The sequence below is a fragment of the Rattus norvegicus genome, chromosome 1 (genome assembly GCF_036323735.1).
Source record: "Rattus norvegicus strain BN/NHsdMcwi chromosome 1, GRCr8, whole genome shotgun sequence".
NCBI classification, from domain to species: Eukaryota; Metazoa; Chordata; class Mammalia; order Rodentia; family Muridae; genus Rattus; species Rattus norvegicus.
In genome coordinates, this window is record NC_086019.1 from 162527602 (window position 1) to 162540396 (window position 12795).

A 12795-nucleotide genomic window follows, 5' to 3' on the forward strand; every position below is an offset into this window, starting at 1 on the left:
TACTTGAGGCTTGACACCCCCCAATATTTTCCTTCACCCCCCTCTCCCCACTGCTCAACAGGCAGCCACCTCCACCTTGAACACTTAGATCATAGCTCCAGACCTGGCCTTGTCCTCCAGGCTGACCCAGCTTCTTAGAAATTCCTAGTCTTGTCATTTCTGCTCTATCTCTCCAGGTAACTGTCCTCCAGCTACACCCCCAGCCTTCCTGAACTGTCTCTCCCTATTGCCTGTGTCTCCACCTTAAGGGGCTTCTCCCTAAGGAAGGTCATTGGCCTTGTCAGTATTGGGTCAGGCGTGGATGACCTGTGAGGTGTTTGTTGAATGAGTGGTATGGTATTTCTGCCCTTCTGTAAAAGCGGGAGCCAAAAGAATACATCACACCAGCTTGGAGCCGAGGTGAGTCAGAGGTTCAAGGCTTGTTTGCTGTCTTCGTTGGTACAAAATGCCTGACAGCCAAGAGACTTCTCAGGGAGGTGGCATAATGTTCTGGCCCCTCTGCCAGAACTGGGACCCTTGGAGATGACCTCATTAGGCAGAAGGGCCTCAGGGCAGGAGCAGCCAGGAGTGCCCTGGCTTATGGGGCACCAGCATGAAGATGTCTGGCTCGGGGATGTCTCTGATGGCCAGTGCTGGGGGCGTGGTTGGGGGCAGGACCAGGGGTAGCGGAGCTGAATGCTTGTTTCCCCAGTGTGTGCAGAGAAGAGAGAATGTTGTGCAGGAGACCAGAATAATAGGGTAGCGTGCCCGCTCTGGAGCCAGAAGGTAGAGGGGAGTTGTTTGCCTGAAGTACGCCCCTCCTGGCGAATGCCGGCTGCTGACAGGCTCTCGGAGTGATGTAAACATCCAGGCTCTTCAAACCTTCCTACTCCACTCTGGGGAGGCCTGGAGACTTCACAGATGCAGAGCTGTGATGGATACCATGCGCTCGACAGCGGCTGGAGAAGTGCGTGAACCGGATCAGGCAGGGGACTGAGGAGATTCTTGGCCCAGGAGGAGAAGTGAAGGGGCAAGGAGAGGGGGAGGAAGAGAGAGGGCAAGTTTCCTCACAGGCCCCTCATTCATACTGTTCCTCAGTACCCAACCGCATCATGGCATGCGGGGATGATGGACTCAGAGGCAGGGCAAGCAGATTCCTAAAGGGCTGAGGCTTTGGCTCCAGAGAAAAAAAACTGGGGAGAGAATTGATGGGAAGTGTAGGGAGCTGAAAGGAGGTGTGGAGACCAGGGGAGGAGACTCGGCCCAAAGGTCTCTTCTTCTCTTTTTTTTTTTTTTAAGAGCCACAAGCTGAGATCAAAGGTGTTATTTTTACAGCAACTGAAATAGAAAACCACTGGACGGACACACGGTGGGAGGCGAGTGACCCGGACAGAGGCCCCTTTATGCAGTCTGTGGCTGGAGTGAGCATCCTGCCCTCTTGCCACAGGGAGCTGGGGACAGTGTGGCAGTGGCCATCCCAGCTTGAGTTCAGGGAATCAAGAATAAAATAGGGACAAGCCCTGGGTACCAACTGCAGTCCTCGATGGTACACGCATCTTAGCCTGGCCAAGCCGTGCAGCCATCGTTGTCACTGTGTGGAGTTGTCTGTCATTGCAGGTGTCTGTGCACAAGAACCTGAGCAGATAGGCCCCTGGAGGAAGGATTGCTCGTGGCCCGTGGTTTATGGGAAAAGAAACACATGGTTCAGTGAAAATGTGACCTGAGTTCTGTCCTAGGAGGAGTTGGGAAAAATTTAGGATGAGGTTCTGTAGGCTCATTGGACATTCCTTATACTCACAGTAACCTCCCATCTACCTACTCACACACCAAACTGTCCCTCTGTTAGCCACAGCCAGGTCCCCCGAGGTCCTCAGACACCAGCATTAACCACAAATACGCTGGAGTTGCATATTGTCAGATCCGAATCCAGACCAATAACCCAGAAATTGTAGGAGTGGGGACATAGCTCTCCAGACTTAAGCAACCTGCCCCAGGGATTCATCTGGAAGCTGAAGTGAGCCTTGTACCGCATTGCCTCGGTTTCTATGAGGTGAAGCTAGCACGTGGGCTGGGTGTGAACTGGGCCAGGCATCCTTTTAGCCCTATACAGATCCTAACTCAGCAAACTCCACACATGACCCTGTGAGAAACCCTGATGAAAAGGAGGTGTCCAGCAGCAGAGGAAGCCAGACGGCTTCGCACAACTAAAGGGCAATGGGCTCCAGAGTCACAGCTAAAAGGCAACGGGCTCTAGAGTCACGCTCTTCCCAGCTAGGTGAGACAAAGTCCCCAGCAGTGGGTCTGGCTCCTAGAGGACATTCTGAGATGGCTGAGAATGTGGCCATGCAGGTGGCATTACCTCACCTGAGAGAGACGAACACACACACACACACACACACACACACACACACACACACACACACACACACACCGTGCCCCGTTCTCTGAGATCTGCTGCTTTGTCAAGACTGAGGCATGAGTCAGCTGCAACACCAACTTCAGTGTCTGGAACCCTGGGGAACGTCAGCCTCACCCTTCACTGAGCCACAAACTCAAAGCGCCATCCTGGGCTTTGGAAACACCTCACTTTATATGGGACACAGAGCGGTCTCTCACGGGGGTGGGAGTTGGGACCCCAGTTTGACCTCTCCCAACCTCTGTTGCTTCTTCTATGAAGTGAAGGGTGGTAGTTGTAAATCCACAGGGCTTCTGTGAGGTTGTGGATGGTGACAGCTGTCACACCCAGAAGTGTGCGCAGTGCACAGACTGTGGTTAAGCCGACCACCCCTCTTTCTTCTCCCTGCCTTCTGGTAGCTTTGGGGAGTACCAGGGTCCAGAAGGGTTCAAAGGAAGAACAAGTTCCTGAATGAACCGAGTACACTTGGCCTCCAGCCCCGCTGTCCTCTTCATTGCCTAGGCACGGGGGCTCCCAGGGAGGTTTTGGAGGTTAAACACTGGCGCCTGCTGTATCCTAGCAAAAGCTTAGTTACCTGTGTTGGGGAGCACCAGCCCTACCACACCTCACCACATCTCACACACCACAGCACCCTGGCCAGGCAGGCCAAACTAGACTTCGGCAATCAGTGCTGTGTGTGACCAGTTGCTGACAGGCTGAGAACATCTGAGGTTCATTAGCTGCGTTAACTGCGGGCTCCCTGGGGGCTGACATGCCTCCCCCACCCCCTCTGCCACCCTGCTTTGGCTTGGGGAGAATTATCCACAGACAGAACTTGCAAAGGATGCAAACGAAGACCAGGTGAGGGGTAGCCATGAACGTAGGGGGAGGCAGCATCTCTGGAGTGGCCTCTGGGGACCTAGGAGAGCAGAGGAGGCTGGGAGGAGAACCCCAGGCCTGGCCCAGCTCCAGCCCAGAGTGGCTGACCAGTTATGCAGCCTGGGGGTAGGGGCTGTTTTTTTTTTCCTCTCTAGGCCTCAGTGCCCCTGTGTGTACACCACTAGAAGGGGCTGACTGGAAGAGTATGCACACTAAAGGCCTTGGCATTCTAGAATTATAGGCATCTGAGGTCTAGCTTAGTGCTATAGGGAGGTAAACAATCTGGAATTCAACCAGAGGTAAGTCAGTGGGAGGGAACCATGGCTCCATTCAGTCCTGGACATCGTAGGAGGATCAGGAGCAGAAGGCCAAAAATACGACCCCACACCTCAGAACCATCACCTTAGGGTTCTAAGTGCCTAAAAGTAGCACAAATGGCTATACTAGCCAGAAGCAGGGCAGGTATGAACTGAACCTTCCAGAATCAGGGCTTCCAGCTGGATGCATGGTGCAGAAGCCAAGGGCCTCTCCTTAGTACTCATTCATTGCCCTTACCTTTTGCTCCCATAGACCATAGCCAACCTTCACTGAGAACTTTTTTAATCATCATGTCATGTGGGATTCTAGGTGATGTACACACATTAAAACCAATTGACCTTCTCTGTGTGGTAGGTCCTGGTGCCTGATAAGCCTGGAGTATGGCCACCACAGAGGTCCTGACATTGATGTTTTTCAAGACACCTCACAGGGCGGGCAGGCTGGTCCTAACGTTACTCTGACCTCAAGCAGTCTCCTGTTCCCTCTTGGGAGCCATGTCTCTGAAAATTTGTGGACTGGTGAGCCTGAGACTCACACGCCTTGGTGACACAACCTCTCCTCAGGAAGGCCTGCTGTGGGCATTGAGGTGAACGTGTCTCAAGACAGTACATCTGGCCTTTGGGACTGAGGGCGCGCATGTGGTCAGAGGGGGTTCTTCCCAGCTTCGGTTCTGTTCTGTATCCCTTCTCAGTCATTGTGTTCTGTCTTTAGACAGTTGAGCATCCCTCAAGCACAGGCTGCAGAGTGCCTCTGAGTGGGGAGCCTGTGATTCATCAACTTTCCAAGACTATATTTCTAAAGGCCCAGGCACAACAAGACCACTCTAAACACCCTGCCACAATTAAACACTTGATCATTTTCAAATATGAAAAACTAACCAGGGGACTGTAGAAAATACAGACAGCTGTAAAAATATGAAAACATACCTTTGGTTAGTTTTCAGACAAGTTTCCACTCCCTTCTCCATCCCTCTGCACTGATCTGAAACAACCCCCTCCAACCCTAGATATAATCAATATTTCACTATCTTTGCCAACAGCTGTTCCCCGAGGAATCCTTCATAGCAGATCCTGGAAGACTGCCTTAGACTGGATTCTTTTTTTTCTTTTCTTTTTCTTTTTTTTTTTTTTTTTTTTTTTGGAGCTGGGGACCGAACCCAGGGCCTTGCGCTTGCTAGGCAAGCGCTCTACCACTGAGCTAAATCCCCAACCCCTCTTAGACTGGATTCTTGAAGAGTCTGACGTCTTTCAAACAGCAAAGCTTCCTCCCAAACAGAACTGTTTAAGTAGGAGATAGTGTAAAAATTCTTCCTGGCCAGTGATCCAGAGACCGAAGGGACCTCCAGGTCCCTTGCCTACTGGATTGGCTGTGTGACCCTGGGTCTGTCCCTGCCCTTCTCTGAGTCTGTCTTATCAATCCTAAAGGATTGGGCCTGATCAGGTGGTTTCTGACTGGCTAGTCCCAGGCACTCGGGCTCAGCTTGCAGGGACTGGGCTATCCTGTACTGAGAATTTGCCTGAGGACAAGTTATCACACCACTCTGGGTTCCCCATGAAAAGGTTTAGACTAGGGGCTGGAGAGATGGCTCAGTGGTTAAGAGCACCCGACTGCTCTTCCAGATGTCCTGAGTTCAATTCCCAGCAACCACATGGTGGCTCACAACCACCTGTAAGGAGATCTGATGCCCTCTTCTGGTGCATCTGAAGACAGCTACAGTGTACCTATATATAATAAATGAATAAATTAAAAAGAAAAGAAAAGAAAAGAAAAGGCTTAGACTAGAGTGCCTGATCTGTATACAGGTCTGCTTAGAGCTCCCAAAAGGTAGACATCCAGGGCCTGAGGTATCGGAGGGAGCTCCTACCTGCCTTACACCAGGCTTACCAAGGGGCCCATTCACTGCCACATGCTCATAGCTCTGAGGAGATGTGTGGACCCTGGCCCGCCCTCCATATGAAGTGTCAGTAATGTTTCCCAGAGGACCTCGGGGCTCATGACATCATGGATAGTAGTTTCCATGTGGCACTCACAGAGCTAAGTCCATTTAAAAATGAGGGGTGCTGTTTTCTTTTTCTTTTTTAAGTCCATTTAAAGATGAGCGATACCTTTCTTCCTCCTCCTCCTCCTCCTCCTCCTCCTCCTCCTCCTCTTACTCCTCTTCTTCCTCCTCCCTCTCTCCTTCCCCCTCTTCTTCCTCTTCCTCCCCCTCCTCTTCCTCTTCCTCCTTCCCCTCCTTCCTCTTCCTTTCTCTTTCTAAGAGACATGGAATATAAGATAAATGACTGCAGGAATTTACACAGAAAATACACAGGCTGAATCCAAGACCACCTCTGGTTTCTGGGGTCCTAAACACAACAGCAAAAACCAGAAGTTTGTTCCCTTCTTTCTAAAAACCACCCTGACTCGATTCCAGATTCCTCCAATAGGATCACTGTTAGGGAAAATAGGTGGCCTTTAGGGCCCAGAAGGGCTCATTCAGCCTCAGCTCATGGCCAACCAAGCATAATAGTTCTTCACTTGAGCACTGCTAAGAGACAGCACATCATCGGCCATCTATTCATTCATTCGACCACGATATACCAAGTAACTTCTCTCTACCGGCATTGTCCAGTAGTTCCTCGGGACTACAATGCGGGGGAGAAGACAGAGAAGAAGCCAACAGTGAAGGTGACTGTTTAATGTTACTATTACAGAATACCAGAGATAAGGCACGTAATGAAGAAAAGAGGTTTATGAAATGCCTGAGATGTGATAACCACATCCAGTCAGCTTCTGCTGAGGGCTCTGTGCTTTCTCTATTCATGCTGAAGAAACAGAGAGAATGTGGGCATACATATACAGAAGGAGACATGTGAGAGGGACAGACTTACGTTGTGGCCACACACTCTGAGGTAGTAATCCAGCATGGTGATTTCTTTTCTTGGAGACAAGAAAGACCTCACTCCTTGTGAGAACTAATTTAAATTATTGAGAAAACCATAAATCCATTCATGATGTTGGTGTCTCCCTTTCCAATAGGCTTCCCCCAACAATACCATTACACCGAGAGTGAGACCTGTCACACGCACCTTTGCAGGGTACATTATACTCCAATGCATCACAGAGATTGTGTTCTGTGATATCAATAAAAACTGCTGGGGGAAGGGGGAGTACCAGTGGGGCACACACGGTGACCAGGCAGCCTCATCAAAAGTGGGGTTGGGTACGAGAGACTCTCATCTCTGAACACGTGGTTCTGTAGACATGTGGAGGAGGAAGGGCACCTCAAACTAAGGAAGGATTGGTGATTGTGAGAGCAGGAAGTGAGCTGGACATGGCGGGCACCTGAGGCCTTGAGTTCTCCACACTGGGCTCCGGCAGCTGTGAACAGTCAGGGGACAATCATTCAGGTGACAGTGGGGCACCTCCCCATCCAGCTGGTTGACTCCACTCCACAGCCTCCATTAGACACTTCACATGACCAGAGTGTGGCCCAGAGTGCCTTTCAGAGAAGCTCAAGTGTCAAACCTGCGTGCGGTAGATGGGATAGGGGCAGGCCTGAACTCTAATTCCACTGCTGACTAGCCAGTCATGTAACACAGGGCTTTAAAGGCCCTGCCCTTCCCTGAGCCTCAGTTTCCCCCTCTTTAAGAGGATAGAAGGGATGACTATACAACTGTGAATACACAAAAGTAAGTTGTACACTTGACAAGACTTTTTTTTCCCTCTTTTTAGAGACAGGACTTCACTCTCTCAATCTGTGTTCCTAGGAGCCATCATAGGGTGTCAGATGCCTGAAACCCTGTCTCCTGCCCTGGGGGCTGGGCATAGCCTCTTATGGACATGCTCCTCTCTCCTTCCTCAGGATGCTCCTGACTTGGCTTTCTCTGAGCCTGCTCCAGGCCTGCTGTTCTGTGTGTTGAGGAGTCGAGGGCTGCTAGAGGGAGCAGCCAAAGCCATTACTAAGCTGAAAGATGGCTCTGCTTGGCAGGCCTTAGCTACCCGGCCTCTTTGCAGGCAGACCCTGCTCCCCCCACCCCAGCCTGGTGCCAGCTTCCTCCTCTACAGTGTCTCGAGGTGAGAGCTTTTACACCGTGCACAAGCCAAGCCTGGTTCTTGGCTCCAGGTTCAGTGAGCTGATTTCCGCTGTCCCCACCCTGGCCTGCTGCCCCAGGACCTGATGCAGGCCTCAGCCAGGCCAGGGCCGTAAGTTCTTTCCACCCTTGTTTTTTTTTACATTTTTCTCTCACCTTTCAGTGTGGCTCTATCCCTCGGCTGGAACTCTCTACGTCCCCTCCCTCTCCCTCCTCCCTGCTCCCACCTCCAGTAAGTTAGCATTATGAGAAGGGTGCATAACCCAAGACAGAGGATCAGGGTTCAAACCCCAGTTCCCCCTGCACCCTTCTGCCTGCCTTGGTTTCCTATCCTGGGAAACTGGATGAGCCTTCCAGTCCCTGCTCCTCTGGAACAAGTGAGCTGAGTCTAGAATCCTGCAAAATAGTAGGTGTTCAACAAGTGGGAGGTTCTCCTTTACCTTCCTGGTGTACTTTCTCCCCAGGAGCTTCTGCATGCCTCCGCTACCACAAAGCAGCAGACAACACACATGTACACACACACACACACACACACACACACTTACACATACACACACACATACACATGCACATATACACACATACATATATATGCACACACACACTTACACATACACACACACTTACACATACATACACATGCACACACACATACATACACATGCACACACACATACACACATACATACACATGCGCACACATACACACATAAATACACATACACACATACATACACACACATACACATACACACATACATACACATGCACACACACATACACACACATACATACACACGCACACACACATACACACATACATACACATGCGCACACATACACACATAAATACACATACACACATACATACACACACATACACATACACACATACATACACATGCACACACACATACACACACATACATACACACGCACACACACACACACGCATACACACACATGCACACACACACACACCCCACCATGCTATGAAGCCAATAGCATCCAGTGCTCATTCTAGCCCCCATGCTGGAAGACATGCCTATTCTAGCCACCGCCATGTGGCTCCCAAGGGGATTTGTAAGGTGTCCTCTAAGCTGTGACTGGGGAGCCAGAGTTGTTTTTTTTTTCACCAACTAGAACACAGTAGAGACATGCTGTAGACATCACTGTATGGTCCACAGGCTCCTCAGGGACCCTACATTACATCATGTATACTTACAGGCTTCCGGTTATTTCCTATGTCCTCGACCCCAACTAGAGAGTCTAACATCCTCAATTCACTTCTAAAAACTCTCTTGAGGTGGAGTCTGATGTTATCTAGGCTAACCTCTAACTCTTGTTGGAGTTAGCTGGGGATGGCCTTGAACCTCTAATCCTGCGGCCACTTGCTGAGTATTAGAATTGTGGGCATGCATAAATATTTGAGCACGCATTTCTCCAAAGAAGATAGAGAAAGGGCCAAAGAAGATAGAGACCGAGGCTCATTTGCATTAGTGACTGGGTAGGGGCAGATCAGAAGCCCAGTGCAGAACTGGGAATGTGGCTCAGTCGGTAGAGTGTTCGCCTGGTGTGCACAGAGCCCTGAGTTTGATCCCCAGTGCCGCATGTAACCATGTAACCATGCCTGTAATCTCTGGGGAGGTGGAGGTAGAAGGATCATAAGTCCAACGTTATCCTTGGCTCTCTATGTTGGTTCGGGGCTAGCATGGGCTACAGGTGACTCTGTCTCAAAATAAAATGTAAGAAACAAGGAGATCTCTTTTTTACACAAGATGGCTATAATAAGAGAACAATGGAAAATGGCAAAGCTTTGTCAAGGCCGTCAAGAAACTGACCCCCTCATACACTGCTGAGGGAAGTGTGCAAAGGCGCAGTTCTGTGGGAGACTGGCGTTCCCCCAGAGTCATACAGCATTACCATATAATCTAGCAATTCCATTCCTAGTTATATACATCAAAGGAATGAAAACATACATCTCATACAAATGTTTGCCCAAGACTGTCCATGGCAGCAGCATCTATAATGGCCCAAAGGGGAAACCATCCAGGTGCCCACTCAGCTGTTGAATGGATAAACAGAGTGCAGCAAGTGTGTCTATGCGGTGGAGTGACAGCCATCACAAGAAGAAATGCAATGTCCCTACATGCTGCGACACAGAGAAAGTCCAACATGAGCTTGAAATGCCCAGAAGAGGAAAATCCATAACGTTTTCGTTTTTGAAGGAAATAATGGTTTTTAAAGTCTGGGCTGGTGAGTGGTATTGGAGTGTCACTGCTAATGGGTGTGGGGTGTTTCAGAGGGTAGTGGGTGGAAGTGTTCGAGGATTTGTAAGTAGGTTATGCATCGGTTTTTAATGGCAATTGTATGGGGAAATCATTAGCATAGTAAGCCTAGTACCCATGTTAAAGACAGGAGATGATAATCCAGAAAGAAAGACAGAGCAGGGACCTGAACCCAGAACTACGCTCATCCCTCTCCCCTACCCCCAGATTGTTAGTTCTGAGAGGATTGGATTTTCTGCCAGGCCTGTTGCTCCCGTAGGGATAGCACAGCCTCAGGCAAGGCATGCATTGCTAGAGGACAGAGACCCACATTGGGTGAACCCAAGGAAACGTGGGCTTGGTGGCTGCTGGAGATACAGGGGATGCTCCGGGCCACCAGCCATCTCCCTTCCACACCTGGTTCTTCTCTTCTTCACATGGGAGGAAGCACTGAGCTGGAAGCTCCCCCCAAATCCACTTAAGCCACCCCAGAGAGACTTCAGTGCGTCCCCCTGGGTCACATACACCTTCTAGATCAATTATGTAGCTCTCTAGAAGACTGGACCTTCTGTCAGGGTCCAAGCCTCTGTGACTGGCACTTCTCCCAGTCCAACATTCAGAAAATGGAGTCAGAGGTGGGAGGTAGAGACACGTTTGTCAACAGGAACAAGAAGAGGGAGACAGAGCACACACAAACTCAGCCACCTCCTGCCTGTGCGCTGAGGGCATGGCCCATTACACTACCAGCCAGAGGAGGCAGCCATGGTGTTTGGAGGGCAAGTGATCTAGCGCTCAAGACCCACTTTGTCTGCTTTCTGGCTGGGTGCAAGTAAGCAATGGATCTCGAGACTCAGCTTCCTGGACAGCAGAATTAATTTTCACTGAGTTGAAAGCAATGGAGATAGAGCGCCAGCCCTCAGTCTGCTGCAGAGGAGGGCAGGACTAAACGTCATTGCTACTGATGCTGTGAGTAGGTTCATGTTCAGCCGCAGGTGAGAAGCAGAGGATTCTGGGAAAATGTTTCAATGGGAGCTTCCCAGTGAGTGGCAGTGAGTGGAACTACCTGTCCTGAGCTCAGGTTTCTTCCCTATGGCTTCCCTATGGAATCGGCTGCTGAGAGCCCAGTGCCTCTGCAAACTACCGGATGGCTTTGCTCTGGCAATCCGCCCTTTCTGAGCTCAGTGTCCCCTTAGCCAGTGAGAGCCGCTGAGTGGCAGCCCAGGACTCTTGCTCATTGAAGGCTCCTATGAATTTGACAGAGTCATGAACCTACTCCCAGGTAGCCTTTATTTTGCAGAAGGACCAAGACCCCTCAGTACTGTTAGGAATCTGCTTTTTTGTAAGGCTATGGGCTGGGCATGGTGTCCTCACAAGCGATTGGCCTCGTCCTGTTCTCAATGTGACTGTACCCTGGCTGGGAAAACAGCCTTACCTGGACCAGGCTCACTGGGGCTCTGATTGCCTGTGCGACTTTAATCAAGTCTCTATTGCCCCCTGGGTCTCCATGACCCCTGAGGAAGGAATTATACTCAAGGGCAAGAGCCTGAGGCTAGGTCCACAGCCCTGAAGAAGTAGATGGGTGGCCCAGCCCCCACACTTCAGCTGCATCTGGTGACATCACCCCACCTCCTCCTGTTTCCCCAGCAACTGGGGTGCTGGAGGAAGCTCCCCAGGGGCCCAGACCGTCTGGATTTCTTTGCATACAACTGTACCTCATCCACATTTGTACAATTAAATTGTCAGTCTGGGTTAAGTGCTGTCTGTTGATGGCTGTCAGCCTCTCTCTGGCTCCGTTCACAAACTGCTCAGACCCTGTGTGAATGTCTTGCCCATCCCTCAGTTCTAGGGACAGAGAATATGGCAGGAGGAGTGGGAGCCAAGAGGCCTAGATTCCAGCCCAACTAGGCCACACATCTGCTGTGAGTCTTGGTCAAGTCACTTCCCCTGTCTGGGCCTGTATCTCCCCATCTTAAGAACAGGGCCAATCATGTCTACCCAGCCTTCATTCCTCTCAAAGCAGCCTCAAGGCTCCCGGGGGCCTGTAACTGTGGCAGACCTTAGAAACTATGAACTCAGTGCCAAGCCCAAGGTAGCTGAGAAAACAGGCATTCGAGACTAGAAAGGAGCCTGTGATTCCCCACCATGTAGGAAAGGTTATCCTACTCTCTGGTCTACCCTGTTCTCTGGCTGTGCATTTGGCTTCTCAGTCTCTCCCTAGCCTAAAGATAGAGAGGCACGAAGGTAGAAGGTCAAGGGCCTGCTTCCCACAAATGTGCCCATTATTCCAGATGTCCCATGCCTTCCCCAGGTCCAAGACTCCCAGACCAGAGGCAAACTGTGTCTGACCTTGCCCCTCTGTCTGGAGACATCCCTGTCTCCTGTTGCTGGAGCAGACCCTGAGCCTGGTGTGTAATGCCTCCCACCCTTCTTCAGACTGGCAGCTTGGAGCTATGGATTTGCCCTTCCTGACACCATGCTTCCCCCACTTGTCTGTGCTCCTCCTGCTCCCCGCTAAGTGCCCCTCCCCCACCAGCCTGCTGACAGACAGCTCCTCTCCCACCTACAGATGAGCCAGCAAGTTTCCCATCTGGAATGGTTTATGTACCTGGCAGAAGAGGAACTAGCCTTTATCAGGGAGCTGTTACAGCCCAGCCTTCCACATCCATCATCTCTTCTCAGCCCCACTTGCAAACCTAGGTGGTAAAATTTACTCCTGTTTTCCAGGTGAGAGCCAAGACTCAGGCACAAGGGCGATCCGTACAGAGAGTTGGCAGAGCCCGCCTGAGCTTAGGCCTCAGTGGGCATACCGGCTGTATGGAGACTGAGGCACAAAGACCAGAGACCCCTGTGATGCCCCAAGCACAATCATATAGAAAAGGGGATC